At 48.5% G+C, this 16,840-nt stretch overlaps 1 protein-coding gene across 2 annotated transcripts in view; it reads right to left on the bottom strand.

The window, feature by feature from the left end:
* Positions 1-16,840, bottom strand: part of KCND3 (potassium voltage-gated channel subfamily D member 3) — a 231,969-nt gene that overhangs the window by 18,412 nt on the left and 196,717 nt on the right. The window lies entirely within an intron of this gene.

Genomic DNA, 16,840 nt, shown 5'->3' with positions numbered 1-16,840 from the left:
GGCTCGGCTTGTTCTAGGAACAGTGAAAGGGCTAGCGGGGCTGGCGCACAGGGCGGGTGGCGGGTTCTACAAGAGGAAACTGAGGCGGCAGGTGGGGGGCCAGACCATGCGGGGTCTAGTGGGCCACGACGAGGAGCGTGGGTTTCATCCAAGTGCAAAGAGGAGCCGTGGATGATTTTGAAGCAGAAGAAGAACACAATTTCATTTTTGATAACAAAACGATGAATAATAAACTGCCTTCTATTCATGTGGAGGTTTATAATTTCCAAAACACTTTTACACATTTGCCTCACATAAGCTCCATGAACCCTGTGAGCTTGGAACCCCGATCCCCATTGTACAGATGAAGGAACCGAGGCTCAGAGGCATGAAGTGGGTTGTCCATGTTTGGGTACGCCTGGGAGTAAAACACACTCCTCTTACTCTCATCTCTTTTCTACTAGCCATGCTGTCTTAGAGGGGACCATGAGCTCCAAATCGTAGCCCCTTAAGCCGTGAAGCCACTTTGGGACAGTGCCGGCTACTCTCAGAGCTCAGAGAAACTTCACACCTTGGTAACTGCCCCCTGGGACCAGCCTGCCCTGGTTCCTGCTCAGCCCCAGGCAAGCAGGCCAGAGCCTCCTTCCTCCAATCAATAAGATACGCTCCACAGCGGTTTAGTGTTCAGCCTCTTCTTTATTGAGATAATTTAAAGGCCAAGTTAAGAAAAGCTGTGATGACTCCTTTGACCAAAGCCAGAAACACCATCTCCCCCGCCTCTGTGCCCTCTGGGTGTCTGGAGCAGAAACTGGCTTAGGGCGACGAGGAATTGTTGCTACTGAAATTGTCACGCTCCAAGTCACTTGTCCTGAGGGGCCCAGGTGTCCTGGGGTCCAGAGAGGCTGTGGAAAGGGATGGGGGAGCCATTTCAGAACTATGATGTCCTCACCTCCTAACACTGAGGGCTTTGTGGAGGATGTGCAGTGATTGACACATACTTGGCGAGTGGATGAATGATCTCATTTAAGCCTCTCAACACCCTATGAAGTTGGCTCCTGTTTTGAGGACCATCTTCCTTCTCCTTGTGTCCAGGCCCTTTGTTCTGGCTCAAGCTGTCTCAGTCACACCACTGAGAGTAAGGCCTGCGAGAGCTCCTTCTGGGAACTTTGATGCTAGGTTTGCCTTCTCTGCCATGATGCTCAGGAGGGGCTGCTGGTGAAGTGGTCGAGAATTTGGCTTCCGAAGTTGGACAACATGGGTTCAAGACTCACCCAGCTCCACCCTAAAATAACTGTGACCTTTAAGCCTCAGTTTCTTTGTCTCGAAAATGAAGATAATAAGAGTAACCTAGGTCATAATCCTATTGTGACATATACAGCTCTACAAACAATAAATACTATTACTTTTACCTAGACAGTCTGCAAACCATGGTCTCTGTTGCCGAGAAGCTGATTATTCCAAGTTCAAATCATCCCAGTGATGAAGAAAAGGGGGCTACCCTGGAAGTGAATCATGTTAGCTGGGGTTTTCAGATGACATGATTGAAAGGTGGACACTGGGTACGTGACCATGGGAGAAAACAAAGTGTGGCGGGAGTATGTAAGAATAGCGTCAGGAAGGCTACATTTCAGTGACTGAGGTGGTGAAAAATGCTAAGGACAACAGGAATGTTGTTTCATCCACTGGAAGGAAAGCTGTGCCTTCTGCTAGGCAGATGGTCTGCTGGAAACAGTTGACAGAGAGAAAGCTGAACAACGCATCTCCCATGCGCTCTCTGCCTTCTCCACCGAGAAGAGCACGCTTTATCTTGGGAAGGCCAGGACAAATGTGGAAAAACAAAGATCCAGAGCTTAAGGTAGGGGAGGGGAGAGCAGGTGAGTGGCCAGCTGTCTTCAGTGGATTCCCATCACAGGCCCACCTGGATCCTACCCCAGGAGACAGGAGGAATGTGCAGATGGCGTTATAGAACCACTTCCCATGATGGCTGGGAAATCATGATGCAGCAGAGAAATACCAGGAGACTAGAGATGGAAAACTACTGTATCAATATATTTAAAGAAAAGGAAAGGAGGCCTGAGGAACCACAGACCAGCAGGCTTGGCCTCCATCAATTCTGCCATTCAGTTGCGGGCAGAATTTGAGAGTGGATTGTGAAGCGGACAGCGTGAGAACACTTGGAAAATAAGCTGCACTGGTTCATTAAACACATCTTGCCAGATGACCCTTATTTCCTGTTTGGAGAGGGTTAACTGGCTGGTGGATCAGGAGACCGCTACAGACCTACTGCATCATCGTTGCAGCAAGGTGTGTGCTTGCCCCCGTTCTCTGTACCCTGGACAAGCTGGAGGAATGTGGAGGGGACTGCAGTGTGGCTGGCAGGGGCTGAACAGCCATCTCGAGTCTTCCGGCCCTTCTCAAAGATAAACAGAAATGGTCCCAGGACAGCAAAGGAAGTTCCTGGTTTTCATGTTAGAAGGATCTCCTTCAATGAAAGAGTAAATGAGCAAACGAAATAAAGAAGGGATCTAAAGTTAGGTCTCCAGTGGTGCATTTCAGAATTTTTTTAACAACTCATGTAAGGCCAGAAGGAGGCAGTGTGGCCTAATGATTGAGAGAGGAATCAGATCTGGGTTGAACCCGAGCCCAACGTTACTTACTAAATAGTTAAGTGTCCTTAGGGAAGTTATGTAACCTGAGCCTCTACCAATATAAATGGGTTTTACAAACCTAACTTACAAGGTTGTTGTGATAATTAATGAGATAATTCGGAAGCACCACTTGATGCTGTATCTGGGTAAATGTAAATTCTCTATAAAAATAGCCAGTGTGGTAGGCATCGATTGTTTTGTCTGCTAATAACCTACACCCTCCTAGGAACCGAACCCCTCCCCTCCCCATTACAACATAAACTCTGTCCAGAGGCGCTGGGTCTCAGAGGAGCTGCCATATTCTTAACAAGCCTTCCCCGACGCCTCTGCTCCAACTGGCCACAGGTAGTAAATTCAGAACAGGCATCTGACTCAAGCTGGGTCAATGAGTTCTTTCCTGGATTCGTTTTTAAACAGCTTTATGGAGATACAATTTAAATACCATAAAATTCATCCACTTAAATCGTAAAATTCAATGGTTTTTAGTGTATTTACAAAGTTGTTTTACCATCACCGGAGTCTAACTTAGAGCATTGTCATCACCCCCAGTAGAAACCTAGCACCCATGAGCAGTCAGTGACCATTGTACACCTCACCCCTCAGCCCTAGGCAACCACTAATCCACTTTCTGTCTCTATGGATTTCCTTCTTTTGGACATTTAATATCAATGGAATCATTCAGTATGTGGCCCCTCGCGCCTGACTTCTTTCACTTAGCATAATGTGCTGAGGGTTCAAGTTTTGCCCATGTTGTAGCATGTATCAGTACTTCATTCCTTTCTTATGGCTGACTAATATCTCATTGTATGGATAGACCACATTTTGTTCACTCAGTCATCAGTTGAGAGACATTTGGACTGTTTCTACTTTTTGGCTATTATGAATAAACTCCGCTATGAAAATTTGTGTACAAATTTTGGTGGGGATATATGTTTTCATTTCTCTGGGACTCATGTGGTAACTCTATGTTTACCAGTTTGAGGAACTGGTGAACTGTTTTCTAAAGTGGCTGTGTCACTTTACAATCCCACTAGCTATAAATTAGGGTTGCAATTTCTCCATCTCTTCACCAACACTTGTTACCATTTGTCTTTTGATCCTAGCTGTCCTAGTGGGTGTGACATGGTATCTCATTGTGTGTTTTTTTTGTTTGTGTTTTTTGTTTTTGCGGCACGCGGGCCTCTCACTCTTGCGGCCTCTCCCGTTGCGGAGCACAGGCTCCGGACGCGCAGGCTCAGCGGCCATGGCTCACGGGCCCAGCTGCTCCGCAGCATGTGGGATCTTCCCGGACTGGGGCACGAACCCGTGTCCCCTGCATCGGCAGGCGGACTCTCAACCACTGCACCACCAGGGAAGCCCTGTGTTGGTTTTTTTTTAACATGTTTTTAAAAACTGAAGTATAGTTAATTTAGAATGTTGTGTGAATTTCAGGTGTACAGCAAAGTGATTCAGTTATATATATAATATATATTATATTTAATATGTATATTATTTTTCAGATTCTTTTCCCTTAAAGGTTATTACAAGATATTGAATATCGTTCCCTGTGCTATATAGTAGGTCCTTGTTGTTTATCTATTTTATATATAGTAGCGTGGATCTAATCCCACATCCCTAAATTGTCTCTCTCCCTCCCACCTCCACTATCCCCTTTGGTAATCATAAGTTTGTTTTCTATGTCTGTGAGTCTATTTCTGTTTTGTTGATAAGTTCTTTTGTATCATTTTTTTTAGATTCTACATATAAGTGACATCATATGATATTTGTCTTTGTCTGTCTTACTTCACTTAATATGATAATTTCTAGGTCCATCTGTGTTGCTGCAAATGGCATTATTTCATTCATTTTTATGGCTGAGTAATATTTCATTGTATATATGTACCACATCTTCTTTACCCACTCATCTGTCAATGGACATTTAGGTTGCTTCCATGTCTTGGCTATTGTGAATAGTGACTGGGGTGCATGTATCTTTTTGAATTAGAATTTTCTCCAGATATATGCCCAGGAGTGGAATTGCAGGATCATATGGTAACTCTAGTTTGAATTTCTCATTGTGGGTTTGATTTGCATTTACACTGTTGGCTAATGATGTTGGTCAATTATTTTCTCCTCCCCTGGATTTTTACCCTTGAGATCAGATCAATCTCTTTCTTTCTTTCTTAAAAATTAATTAATTTATTTAATTTATTTTTTGGCTGCATTGGGTCTTCGTTGCTGGGCGCAGGCTTTCTCTAGTTGCGGCGAGTGGGGGCTACTCTTCGTTGCGGTGCGCAGGCTTCTCATTGCAGCAGCTTCTCTTGTTGCAGAGCACGGGCTCTAGGCGTGTAGGCTTCAGTAGTTGTGACACGTGAGCTCAGTAGTTGTTGCTCCCGGGCTCTAGAGTGCAGGCTCAGAAGTTGTGGTGCACGGGCTTAGTTGCTCCGTGGCATGTGATATTTTCCCGGACCAGGGCTCGAACCCATGTTGCCCTGCATTGGCAGGTGGATTCTTAACCACTGCGCCACCAGGGAAGTCCCAATCTCTTTCACAGAAGTGGAAACTGCAACTAATAAAGCTCTGGAGCTGTTGGCAGCCATGCTTTCTGCCACTGGGAAAAGCCAGATTGTAGCTAGAAAGGGAGCAGGCTGACAGTAGAAAGAGATGAGAGGTGAAAAGGGAAATCTGATGGAGGTTCGAGTCCCCGTCCTAATTCTTACTGATGACCAGCTTTACTTTTGACTTTCCTGTGGCTTGGTTGTGCAAGCCTTCTTTTGACTCTGCATACTAACGAATTATTGCTTTTGTTTAACCTTCTTCCATTTGGTTCCTATGACAATGACAATGATGATAACGATGGTGATGATGCTGGTGATGATGAGGCTATGACTGATTATTTTTAATCAAGCTCTTCAGATTTCTAAGTGACAGAGCTACTATGAATTGACGTCTTTTGAAGTCAAAAGGATTTTTAACAGGTTGTAATCGTGGGTGAAATCAACCAGATTAATTTTAACAAAGATAAATGACAACACCAGCATTTTGATTCAAATAATCAATGACTTGTAGAGCTGATGAGAGAGACCAGCTTAAAAGCCATCCAAGTTAAAAATCACTGGGGGGAATTAAGTTTAACATAGCCACTGGTGTAACGCAGCTGCTAAAGACCTAATGCCGCCTTAGGCTGGACTGATAGGAGTACTAGCCCAGAAAAAGGGGGCGGGTGTTCAGACTGTGCTCCTCGGAGCGGACCACTTCTAGGCCACTGTGTGGAGTTCTGGGCTCTACATATTGTATAGGATATGATTAACTGGGTCACGTCCAGAGAAGGGAGGGTGGGAGGGGGAATTTGTCTGGAAATCCTCTCATAGGGGAAACGATCAAAGGGACGGGATTGTTTGGCCTAAGAAGAGGGGATGGAGAAGGGAAGCATGAAAGGGAACAATGTACTGGAGACTGTGCTAGGAACTTTGGCATCACTGGGTCTCACAAAAGCCCTGTCAAGTAGGGCTGAGGAGCCGGTCCTGAGAGGACAGCGACTTGTTCAAGGTCCTCAAGCAGTAAGAGGCAGAACTGAATGGGTTAAAACCCAGGTCAGTCTGTTTCCATTGTCCTGCTCTGTCCCTCACATCCCGCTTCTCCAGAGGAGTGGGTGGTCATGGGAGAGGGCTCAGAGGAGTCAGCTGGCGCTCACCCCCTTCTCAGCATCTCTGCCCACTCAGTGGTAGCAGTACAGCATAGCGGGTAAGAGTGTGCACTCTGGGCAGCAGACTATCTGGGGCAAGTCCTGGCTCTACCACTTGTTAGCTGGGTGACACTTGTGCAAGTTACTTCTTTGTCCTCAGTTTCCTGGGACCGATAAAATAATAGTACCTACATCACAGAGTTGTTGTGAGGGATAAGATGAGTTACCATTTGTCAAAGGCTCAATTCTGGCACATATTAAGAACTTATTAGAAATGTTTATTAAATAAATCCTAGGCCCAGACCACTGTCGTTTCTCGACTGGACTTCTGCAAAAGCCCCTTAACCAGACACGTCACTTGCACTTTTGTTTCCCTTTAATTCACAAAGAACCATAGTCTTAGAGTGCAAATCCAAGCACATCCTTCCCTTGCTAAATCACTTCAATAAATGTTGGTCGAATGTGTGAGTTAATGAAGAAAACATACCTTCTCGTAATGTTTTTGCAAAGACTAAATTCCCGTTACACGGTAAACGCTCATTAGACAGCAGCTGTTAGGATTGTAATGACTGTGATGGGCAGTGCCCTTTGTCCCACGGCCCCTCCTGGGCCCACCTGAGCAGGAATACTGAAGTGCTGGAGCTGACAGTGATTCTCTAAGTCCTCGTGGCCTCTCTGGCCTATTTTCTCCGTGGAATTTTGAGGAAGGAAAGGGGTGAGGAAAGAAAAAACAGAAAATGTCGTGGCCTAGAAAAATAATTTTTTAAGCCATAGCCTTATTTCCTTTCTGTCTTCCTCGTTTCAGGCAAATAAGGACTCCCCTCCCCCACCTCCCATCCTGGCTCTGAGGGTGGAGAAACATAAGGTACAAGAAAGCTTCTCCTGGAAGTGACATGCCACGTATAGGGGAGCTGTGGCGCTCAGCCCAGACCTAGGACTCACACGCAGCCCTTAACTGGGGCCAGCGTGGAGCCAGCTGTCTGCTCCTGACTGGGTGGGGCTCAGGGGCTCCCTGCTTCTCTCCCAGCACATCCTCGGTAACCCTCAGTGAAGTCTGGGCTATGGCAAGAGCAGGGAAGCTCACCCTCCTAATATGGAAAGCTAATTAATTTGTATTAGGGCTTAGGGATAATTAAACTTTTTATCTGAACTTAAGCTGCGCAAACCACCGGCCTTGTACAATTAATTGCTGCCTTCGTTCCCTCCTCCAGGGGCTGAGAGATAAGTGCAAGCCAAGCTCCCCCGTCTGATTCTGTCTTCCTCTCAGGTAGGGGTAAGGCTGCCCAGCTGGTGGGGAGTGCATTCTTTACCGGAGGCCCGGCCACTGCCCATTCGGGGTCCAGCTGCTGGGAGCTCTGACACGGAGGCACGTCCTCGATGAGTTTCTGCAGTCTCCGCCTCACTGCTACACCCACTTCTATACCCACCTTCTCCACTGAGATACCCCTGAACTTGGCTTCCGCCTTTGCTCCTAGAACCTCCGGTGTTGGAGATGCAGATGAGGATGAAAGCTGTCCTCGTGGCTGGGGTCAGGGTGAGCAGGGGAGTTAGGGCAGCCTAGGCACCACAGCGGTTCCAGTACTCAGAACGCTGGGGCTGCCTCCTTGTCCGGGGGCAAAGGACAATGGTAGACCACCCCGGAGGACACAAAAGACACCAGCCTGGCTGATAAGTTCACCCCGTGAGGAACATCTGGTCAGCCCCTTTTCATGTCCAAATCCCTTCCTACAAAGCCGCACTGCTGTAATATTTTTTTTTTTTGAGCTCTTAAATCATGTCAGGTACTGCAAATACATGATTTGGAGGAATACATGTTCCTCCCAGCAACCCTAAGCAATAGATGCAATGATTACCTTCATTTTACAGGTGAGGAAACTGAGGCACAGAGTAATTAAGTAACTGGGCTAGCCCGCTGCAGACCCGGGACGTGGATCAAGCCTCGCAGATTTCAAAGCCCCTACACACACTACTAGTTACGACAGCCCAAAGCCATGGTCCCCGAGGAGCCGACATGGTGGGCAGCAGTCTGGTTAAAGAGCAAGGGGGTACTTCAGAGGTGTCTGGATCTAGGGCAGCCGCCTAACCACGCCCCTGCGCTGCTGATTCTCGAGGAGGGGGACTTGGGGAATGAAATGAAAGCCGTGTATTACTCTTCCTTCCTACAGCACGTCCCTCCTCCCCCGAAATAAAACCACCACATCTCTGATCACCACCCTACAGCTAGACACTCTCCTGGGCTCACCTGCAAAGTGAGCCCCAGCAGCGAGCCTGGAGCCCAAAGGATGGGTTGGCATTTTGGAACCTTGAGGTTCCTCTGAAGACCTTGGGGGGCTGGACCCAGAGAGGAGAGCTGAGGCTCAGAGCAGGGGACTTTATTAACCGTCACAGTGACAATTCAGGAATAGTTTATTTTTACTTAGCATCTATGTGTGCCATTCAATCTTCATAACAACCTTATGAGGTATAATCAGCCCCCTTTTTGAGATGAGGAAACCGAAGTTCTGAGAAGTTAACATGCTCAGGATCATTGGCCAATCCAAGCCAGTATTCCGAATTGGGCTTGTCTGACTGCAGAGCACCCTCTTTCTTACCGTGCTCTACTGCAGGAGGAGAGAGACGAGCCAGAGGACCTGGCTAGTCCACAGGAGAAAACAGCTTCAAGAAAATGGAGACACTTTCAAAGTGGTGTGAGCCCAGACACCCCGCTGGGAAGCCCTCAGCTGCTAAGGGAGGAGTTCTGGGTTCTGCCAGCGAAGAATCCTGGGCAAGGGGCATGTGTGACCTCTCCAGGACTTTGCTGTGGTTGGCCTGCCCTCAGGGGCACAGCCGGTCACAGCTGCAGGCTCTTGGCCACTGGGAGTCTGTGGCGATAACCTCCTTATTTTGCCAATTGTGCTGGATGACAAAGCTGTTCTTCTAATCCAGCCTTCTCAGAATTTAGTGTGCATCGGAAGTGCGTAGAAGGCTTGTCAAAACATAGACTGCTAGGCCCCAACCTCAGACTTCTGATTGTGTAGGTCTGGAGAAGACCTGAGAATCTGCATTCTAACCAAGTACTTAAGTGACACTGATGCTGGTGAGCTGGGACCACACTTTGAGGACCACCGCTCTCAACCATCCTCTCTCCGGAGGTCGCAGATCTTCAGACGCACAGAATGTCAGAGCCAGAAAATGGTGGCAGCAACCAGACTCAGACCAGTCACTGCACCTAGGAGGAAACTGAGAGCCCAAGGTCATAAATCAGTTGAGAGCCGGCCTGATCACTGGAGGAATGCCCCGCCCATCGTGTGTACTCCACACACACCAACCTGCATGGGCCCACAGCTTCTATCCCATCCCTCTGGATTGATTCATTCATCAAACCCCTGCTGGGTGTCTGCCTTGTGTCTGTCACTCTGCTAGGTGCTGGGGATACAAAGCCAGATAGACATGTCCCTTGCCCTTAAGGAGCTTATGATCTCATAGGGAAGATAGACAAGCAAATCATGATGATGGTTCAGTGTCCTTACACTGCAGGAAGGTTGTACACAGGGTCCTGTGTGGGCACTAAGGAGGGACCTCTAAATCCAGCTGAGGGCCTCCCAGAGGCAGGGGCACAGGCCAGTTTCCTGAACCGTAAGCCAGTAAGGCTTGCCTACTATAAGGAATTACTGGAACTGTAAGGAATTACTGGCCGGAGGAAGATGAGGAAGTTAGGCTGGAGAGGTGGTCACATGAACTTTCTCCTGGGTTAATCTGAAGAATCTGAACTTTCTCCTAAAGTAAGATGATTAAATATTCATCTTTGAAAGAGCACTCTGAAGCAGAGTGGAGGATGGGGGATGAAGGGAAACCAGTTAAGAGGTCGCTGCACCAGTCCAGGCAGGAAATAATGATGCCGGAACCAAGGCAATGGCAGTGGGGATGGGACGGAGGAGATAGACAAGGATCATTTAGGAAGCAGAACCTGGGGGACTTGGTAACTGACTCAGTGTGAGGGTGAAGGGAAGGGAGGGACCCCGGGGGGCACTCAGGCTTGGAGGATGGGGCAAATCCTATGTACATCTCAGCCAAGCTCCCACCCTCCCTTGCTGTCTACACTCTGCACACTGAACTTATCTCTGCTCCTGGAGGCATCAGGCTCCTCCTTGACTTCAAGCCTTTAGCCAGGCCCTCCTCTCTCCTGGGAACTCTTTCTCTTTCCCAGGCAACAGCTAGCCATCTTTCCAGATGCTGTTCAAATGTCCCCTCCCTCAGGCTCTCAAGTTTCACTCATTCCTGTGTCTTTCCATCTCCATCAGACCCCTTATGCCTTTATGCCTTGCTATACCTTTCGGAATGGCTGTTTTTGCCATTGGCAAAAGTGTAATCTGAGCACAGGGCTCTCTATCTCTGCATCCCCGGAGCCTGGCATGTTGCAATGTGCACAATAGGGACTCAACACTCAGGGTGAATAAGAGAGAAAGCAGCAACTCTGGTATGTGTTCCATGGACTGTAGGGGCCTCCGGGACTGACTCCTGGGATCAGACTGCAGGCTCCAGGAGGGCGGAGGCTGTACCCCCCGTACCTGGAACCATGCCTGGCACATGGTAGGCACTCAGGGTATTTGCTGAATGAGTGGATGAACTATGAACAGATTAGCAGTGGAACTGCTGACCCCAGCGGATCAGACCATCAGGGAGCCCTTCGGCTGCAAAACATCTAAATCCTGAATCAAATACACTTTTTGAGGCATTGTTGAGTTCACTCGAAGTAGGGGAAATGTAATTTACCCCTATGAAAAAGGAACAAACCACAAGGGAAAATCACAGCTGGGAGGAGGGTGCAGTAAACAGAGGAAGGGACACTGTTGCTCTGAGGGCATGTGCCAACGACAGCCCGGTGACCTGGAACCCATCACTGGGAAGCTGAACCTTGGCCCAATGGCAAAAAGGAACTTTCTCAGAGTTTTCCACTGAAGCCAGGCCCAGCACATGGGCTGAAGTGCTCCCAAGATGGTAGTACTACCTAGCTTATGGGCAAACCCGATTTAAATCCTGTCCGGAGGAAAACACCTTTACCTGGGGCCTTCGGGATTCCTACAGATTAAAATCATGTAAATGTGAGTTTGCCTAAAAAAATCACAAGGAAGCAAGCAACCATGAGTGAGAGTCAGCTGAAAAAAAACAAAGTAGATTTAGATTCCCCCGGCCCCAACTAAAGAACTTCAGATACTGGAATTGGTAGATGCAGAAGAGTTACATATGGAAATAATTTTTTTTTTTTTCAAAATAAAGGATGGAATCACAAAGATGAACTACAATAGACCAGTATCGGGAACCACCAAGCAGATATGAAAAAGAATCAAATGGAGCTTCTAGAACTGAAAAAGTGAAATGCTAAAATTAACTATGACTGAACATAATGCCTTAAACAGACTGGTTATCCCTAACGAGTTCAGCTTCTGGAGTAGACCTCGTCTCCCCTACCTAATCCTTAAGTACCCTCATGTTGTCACTGGGTCCAAATAGTTCTCCTAGCTGAGTCTATTCCTATCATGACTAGTAGGACAGTAAAGACCAAGGAGCGGCCTGCAGCAGCCATGTCACCAAAAGAGGTGGTCGCTGTAGTCACATCATGGTGTTGATTCCTGTAAAGACACAATGCCTTTAGCTCACACAGCTCCCAGGAAAGAGACACTAACACGGATGAAAATACAGAGGATAAGCAGACAGCAAACCAGTGCTATAACCAGACAGGAATGGTGCCAGCCACCTTCGTATAAAAACCAGGGAAGGAGATGTAAGCACGTTCACTACTGGTCTCCTGTCAATGAGAAAATAGTCAAATGAAAATCGGAATTTGGTTATTTCTGGTGGCATTTCCTAAATACCCAGTCAGTGGTTCCCTGCTCTCTGAGTGGGCTTGCTCCGAGCGTGTTCTGCAAGGACATTTGTCCTTTGGAAGGAAGAAGTCGAGGGACCACCCTGCCCTGACTGGACCCAGCTCTGGGGACGAGCCTCATCAGACCTGGAGGGGGCCCGTGCCCTGACTCAGGGCGCCTGTGGGCCGGGAGTCACCTTGGCACAGTCAAAGTACTAGCCCCAATCTTTTTTTTGTTCTTCAGTAACTTTATTTTTATTATTATTATTTTTACATCTTTATTGGAGTATAATTGGTTTACAATGGTGTGTTAGTTTCTGCTTTATAAAAAAGTGAATCAGTTATGCATATACATATGTTCCCATATCTCTTCCCCCTAGGTTCTTCATGACATCTTTTTTTCTTAGATTCCATATATATGTGTTAGCATACGGTATTTGTCTTTCTCTTTCTGACTTACTTCACTCTGTATGACAGACTCTAGGTCCATCCACCTCATTACAAATAGCTCAATTTCGTTTCTTTTTATGGCTGAGTAATATTCCATTGTATACATGTGCCACATCTTCTTTATCCATTCATCCGATGATGGACACTTAGGTTGTTTCCATGTCCGATTAGCCCCAATCTTGACGGGCACGCTCTTCTGGAAATCAGGCCTTGCTCATCCATTCTTCGCAGTCTCAGCGCCCCAGAGACTTGTCCCTGTTTACCCCCTCTGCACCCTTGGGAGCAGAGATTGACAAGAAAGAGTAGCACATGCGTCTCGTCAAGCCACAGTGCTCCCTCAGAGACCCTGTCCCGCAGGCCTGCACCATCTGCTTCTCTTTCTCCACATGGCCATCAAACAGCCCTTCTCCCTGGGGCGGCTTCTCGGCCTTCTGCCACCTGGGCTGGCAAGCGTTTCTCAGGAAGGGATGAGCTGTCTCCCCTACAAAGGGGACCCCTAGCACAATAAGCTTTGGTTGGCACCAGGGTGGGCCTTTAAGGCAGAAATTCGGTCTGACCTTGGCAGCAAGGGGGAAGGGCCACAAAGTGCACAGCAGAGGTGGGGTTGTGGCCAGTCGGACACCAGATGGCACTCCCAAAGGGCATGAGCATTGAGGTCAAAGTCCGCGGAGGTGATGGGGCACTAGGACGCAGAAGCTGGGGTGGGCTCGCGGTAAAGCAGACAAATTCTTGTGCACAGGGTGTCTGTGGTTGTGCAGACCTTCTTGGAAGGTCCAGTCTTGTCTCTGCCAGCACGCCTCTGATTCTTTCTCCTGTAGCTCCGGCTGGCACAGTGGCAGGGGAAGGAGTGGGCAAGAGGCAAGGACCTCAGTGCTGAGAGGAATCTTAGCCCCAGGCTAGGACAGATTGAGGTGCTGAGTGATTTGGCCGCTTGACCCTATATACGGTCACCGGGCATCCCTACTCATCACAGCGCTCTGCCCTCCACGGCCCATCGGCTAAGTCCCGTCTATTCCAACTGTCCTTCCCAAGTCTTTCCTGGCCCTCCTCCCCTCCACCCTGTACTGTCTAGTGCCACCCTCCCTCGTCTTGTGTGTTCTCCCTTCCCCTCCTCACCCATCCCCACCCTCTAAAGGCCAGAAGACATTCTCTCTCTCCCATTAAGCCTTATCTGAACTGCACATCTTTCTACTCATTAGATGGGAAACTCCATGACAGCAGGCCTGGCACAGTGCTGGGCACATAGTAGGTGCCTCGCAAGCCTAACATCACCATCTTGAAGATAGGGTTTTACTTCTGTGTTACTGCAGCACTTCTGCCATAGCGGACACACGGTGGGCTGTTCAAAGGTACTTTTAGGCGTGGTGGACTAAATTCACTCATCATTCTTTAGGCAGGTTTCGCCTTGAGCCTGTACCAGGACTAAATTCCTGGGTCCCCAAGACACTTAACTATTACCTCTAACCTCATCTCAGGCACTTGAAATCCTGCTCCAGGGCCTGAGGCCAATTTCAGTTTCCGCTGAGCTATGGAAAACCCAGAAGCGTCCTTCTGCATCTTACCTGCTGCCAGCCCTGGGCTCAGAGCTTCTGGGTTTGGTCTGGTTCAGCTCGGTGCATTCGCTGAGCCTTGATCATCCCCCTCTAGGGTTTCTTTTGCTTTGGAAGGTGGAAATGAGCCGCGGGCTGGACTCTGCCTCACCTGGCCCTCGTCAGGCACCTGGTCTCTGAAGCCTGCCTGGAGCCTGACCCCTTTGGCCTCGATCTTTAATCTCTGGGTCTCTGAGCCTTTGCCTCTCTCTCTCTGTGTCTTACGCTCGCTTCTGTGAGAGGCCTCTGAGGTGTGACACCCCAGAAGAGCTCTCCTACAGTACACACTGGCCCATTTGCTCTCTGCCCCCAAACCCCACACCCCCATGTAAGCTGGTGACAGAAGGGGCTTTGCCTGCCTGGGTCACCACCGCTTCGTCAGTGTTTAGTGAGCACATTGCCTGCCAGGTAGTAGGGTTCATTACGTATTTTTATGGAGAAATGGACATTTAGCTGATTCTCTTTCAGTCTCTACCTCTTTTGGATCCTTATGTCCAAGCTGTTCTGGCCAGGCTTTTCTGGGCTGAGATCTGCTAGGATCAGTAAAGATAGTTTTGAAATGATTAGAGGTGGTCCTTAGGGCAGCTGCTTGTGTGTGTGTGTGTGTGCGTGTGTGTGTGTGTGTGTGTGTGTGTATGTGTGTGTGTGTGTAAAATAGCATTACCCACATACACCAAACCCCAAATAGACGTATCACTTCCTCCTCATCCCATCAGAGAGCTCCTCTGACATTCACAAGCACACATACACTCACACCAGGTCAGTGATGGAAGAAACCTTAAAAACCATCTGTTTCATGCATACTGAAATATTTATGGGTGAAATGACACATATGTGGAATGTGCTTTAAAATACTCCAGGAAAAAAGGGCGAGTGAGGAGAAAAAAGATAAAGCCAGGTAGGTAGGTGCATGAAGTTTCCGTTACCACTCTCTCCCTTTTTGTATACTCTTGAAATTTTCCAGAATAAAAAGCTGAGGGTAGAGGGGGGCACCGACTAAGTTAAAAGAAGAACCATCTACTTCAACCCCCTCATTTTCAGAGTCGTCTGAAACCACTGCTCATTTTTCACGTACAACAACAAGTGCAAAATCCCTTGTTGCTTATTTAATGTTTCATTTGTGTGAGGCTCACGTTGCCAACTAGATTCTTGCTTCTTGAGGGCAGGGCTGTGTCTTTTGCTATTTTTTATCCTCCTATAGAGCTTAAAATAGGGCTGGGAGTATGGGAAAGTACTCAATGAATACTCGGTGAGGGGAACTGCCTGGCCCTTGCCCCTTGGACCAAGGTCTCCTTTCATATCCCCACGTCCATGGCATTTCACTCCTTCTCCACCCTCACCCCATTCCCAGCTCCTCTCTGGCTTTTGTCAAGGTGACAGGGGATGCTTTGGTCAAGGGTGGCCCAGTTTCCTTGTTAATCAGAGCCTTCCTTCAGCCCTGGCAGCACGCCCTTCTCGTTGTCAATATCTAATTTAATAAAATCTAAATGGAGGAAGGGAGGTGGGCTTGGGGGTTGCTACAAGGCTGGCAGGGCCCGTCTCCCAGGCTCCCCCAAATTCCGACGTGACCACACACATTACATTGTAACCGAGCCTCTGTACTCTGAGCCCTCCTTTGTAACATTTCTGCCCTCTGCCGTTCAGTTAACCTCCAGAGCTGCGGCCCGATGTGACTACTGCATGCGGGGAAGGGAACACGCCAGGTCAGTCCCACAGCTCCGCGTGGCCTCCACGACACCGGCAGCCTCTGCGGGAAACACAACTGCAGCTCCAAGGGAAGGTGACGTAACGTGACTAACTCTAACGTAACGTAACGTGACTAACTCTAACATATGAATGCTTAGTATGTGCTAGGCACTGGCCCAAGTAATTTTCAAGTATTTGTCTATTTAATTCTCCCAACAACCCCAGGACACAGGATCTATGATTATCCCCATTTTGCAGACTAGGAAACTAAGGCTCAGAGAGGTTGAGTAATAATCCCCAATCATATAAGTAATAAACAGTCGAGCTAGTGTTTGAGCCCAGGTGGTCTCCCTCCAGAGCCTACACTCTTGACCACGACCTTTCAGTGAGGGAAGAGGCTGGGTCCAGAGCAATCAGGCACAGCTGTCCAGGCTGAGAAGCTCCCCTGCCTTCCCCTCCCCCACCCCCCTGCACCGAGCTGCCCCCTTGGCCCCTCCAGGGCCCTGTGCACATGGCTGGCTGGCGGGTGAGCCTGCTGCAGGGGGATGGTGTATCCAAGTAAGGGCAGAGGGCTTCTTGGCTACAAAGCAGAAGCAGTGGCATGAGGAAAGGGTGGCCTGAGCTGACAGGTAGGGCTTATTTATGTGATTTCTCTTCATCACAGGGCCCCTTTAAAAATGACTCAATCGACTATTAATCTTGGTGAAACATCAACCCCAACAGGGAGAAAAAGAGTTAGAAAGTCTGCAAGAGGAGAAGGCGTAAGTCTCAGCCTCAGTCCACTGGAGAGGGGACCGTGGGGACACTGCAGGAGCACATTTTCCAGGTCCCGACAAAGAGGTCCACCCTCACTGGCTCCCAGCTGGTGGGATCCCCACTGAGCCCGCATACTGTGTGTGTTCATGAGCCTCCTGTGTGGATGGTGTGACGATTAAGCTGAGAAATATTGCCGAGTGAAAAAGGAAAGTCCTGGAGGGGCATA

Source organism: Orcinus orca, chromosome 1 (genome assembly GCF_937001465.1).
Source record: "Orcinus orca chromosome 1, mOrcOrc1.1, whole genome shotgun sequence".
Lineage (NCBI taxonomy): Eukaryota > Metazoa > Chordata > Mammalia > Artiodactyla > Delphinidae > Orcinus > Orcinus orca.
The sequence above is the reverse complement of the archived record's forward strand: the minus strand, read 5'-3'. Positions and strand labels throughout refer to the sequence as shown.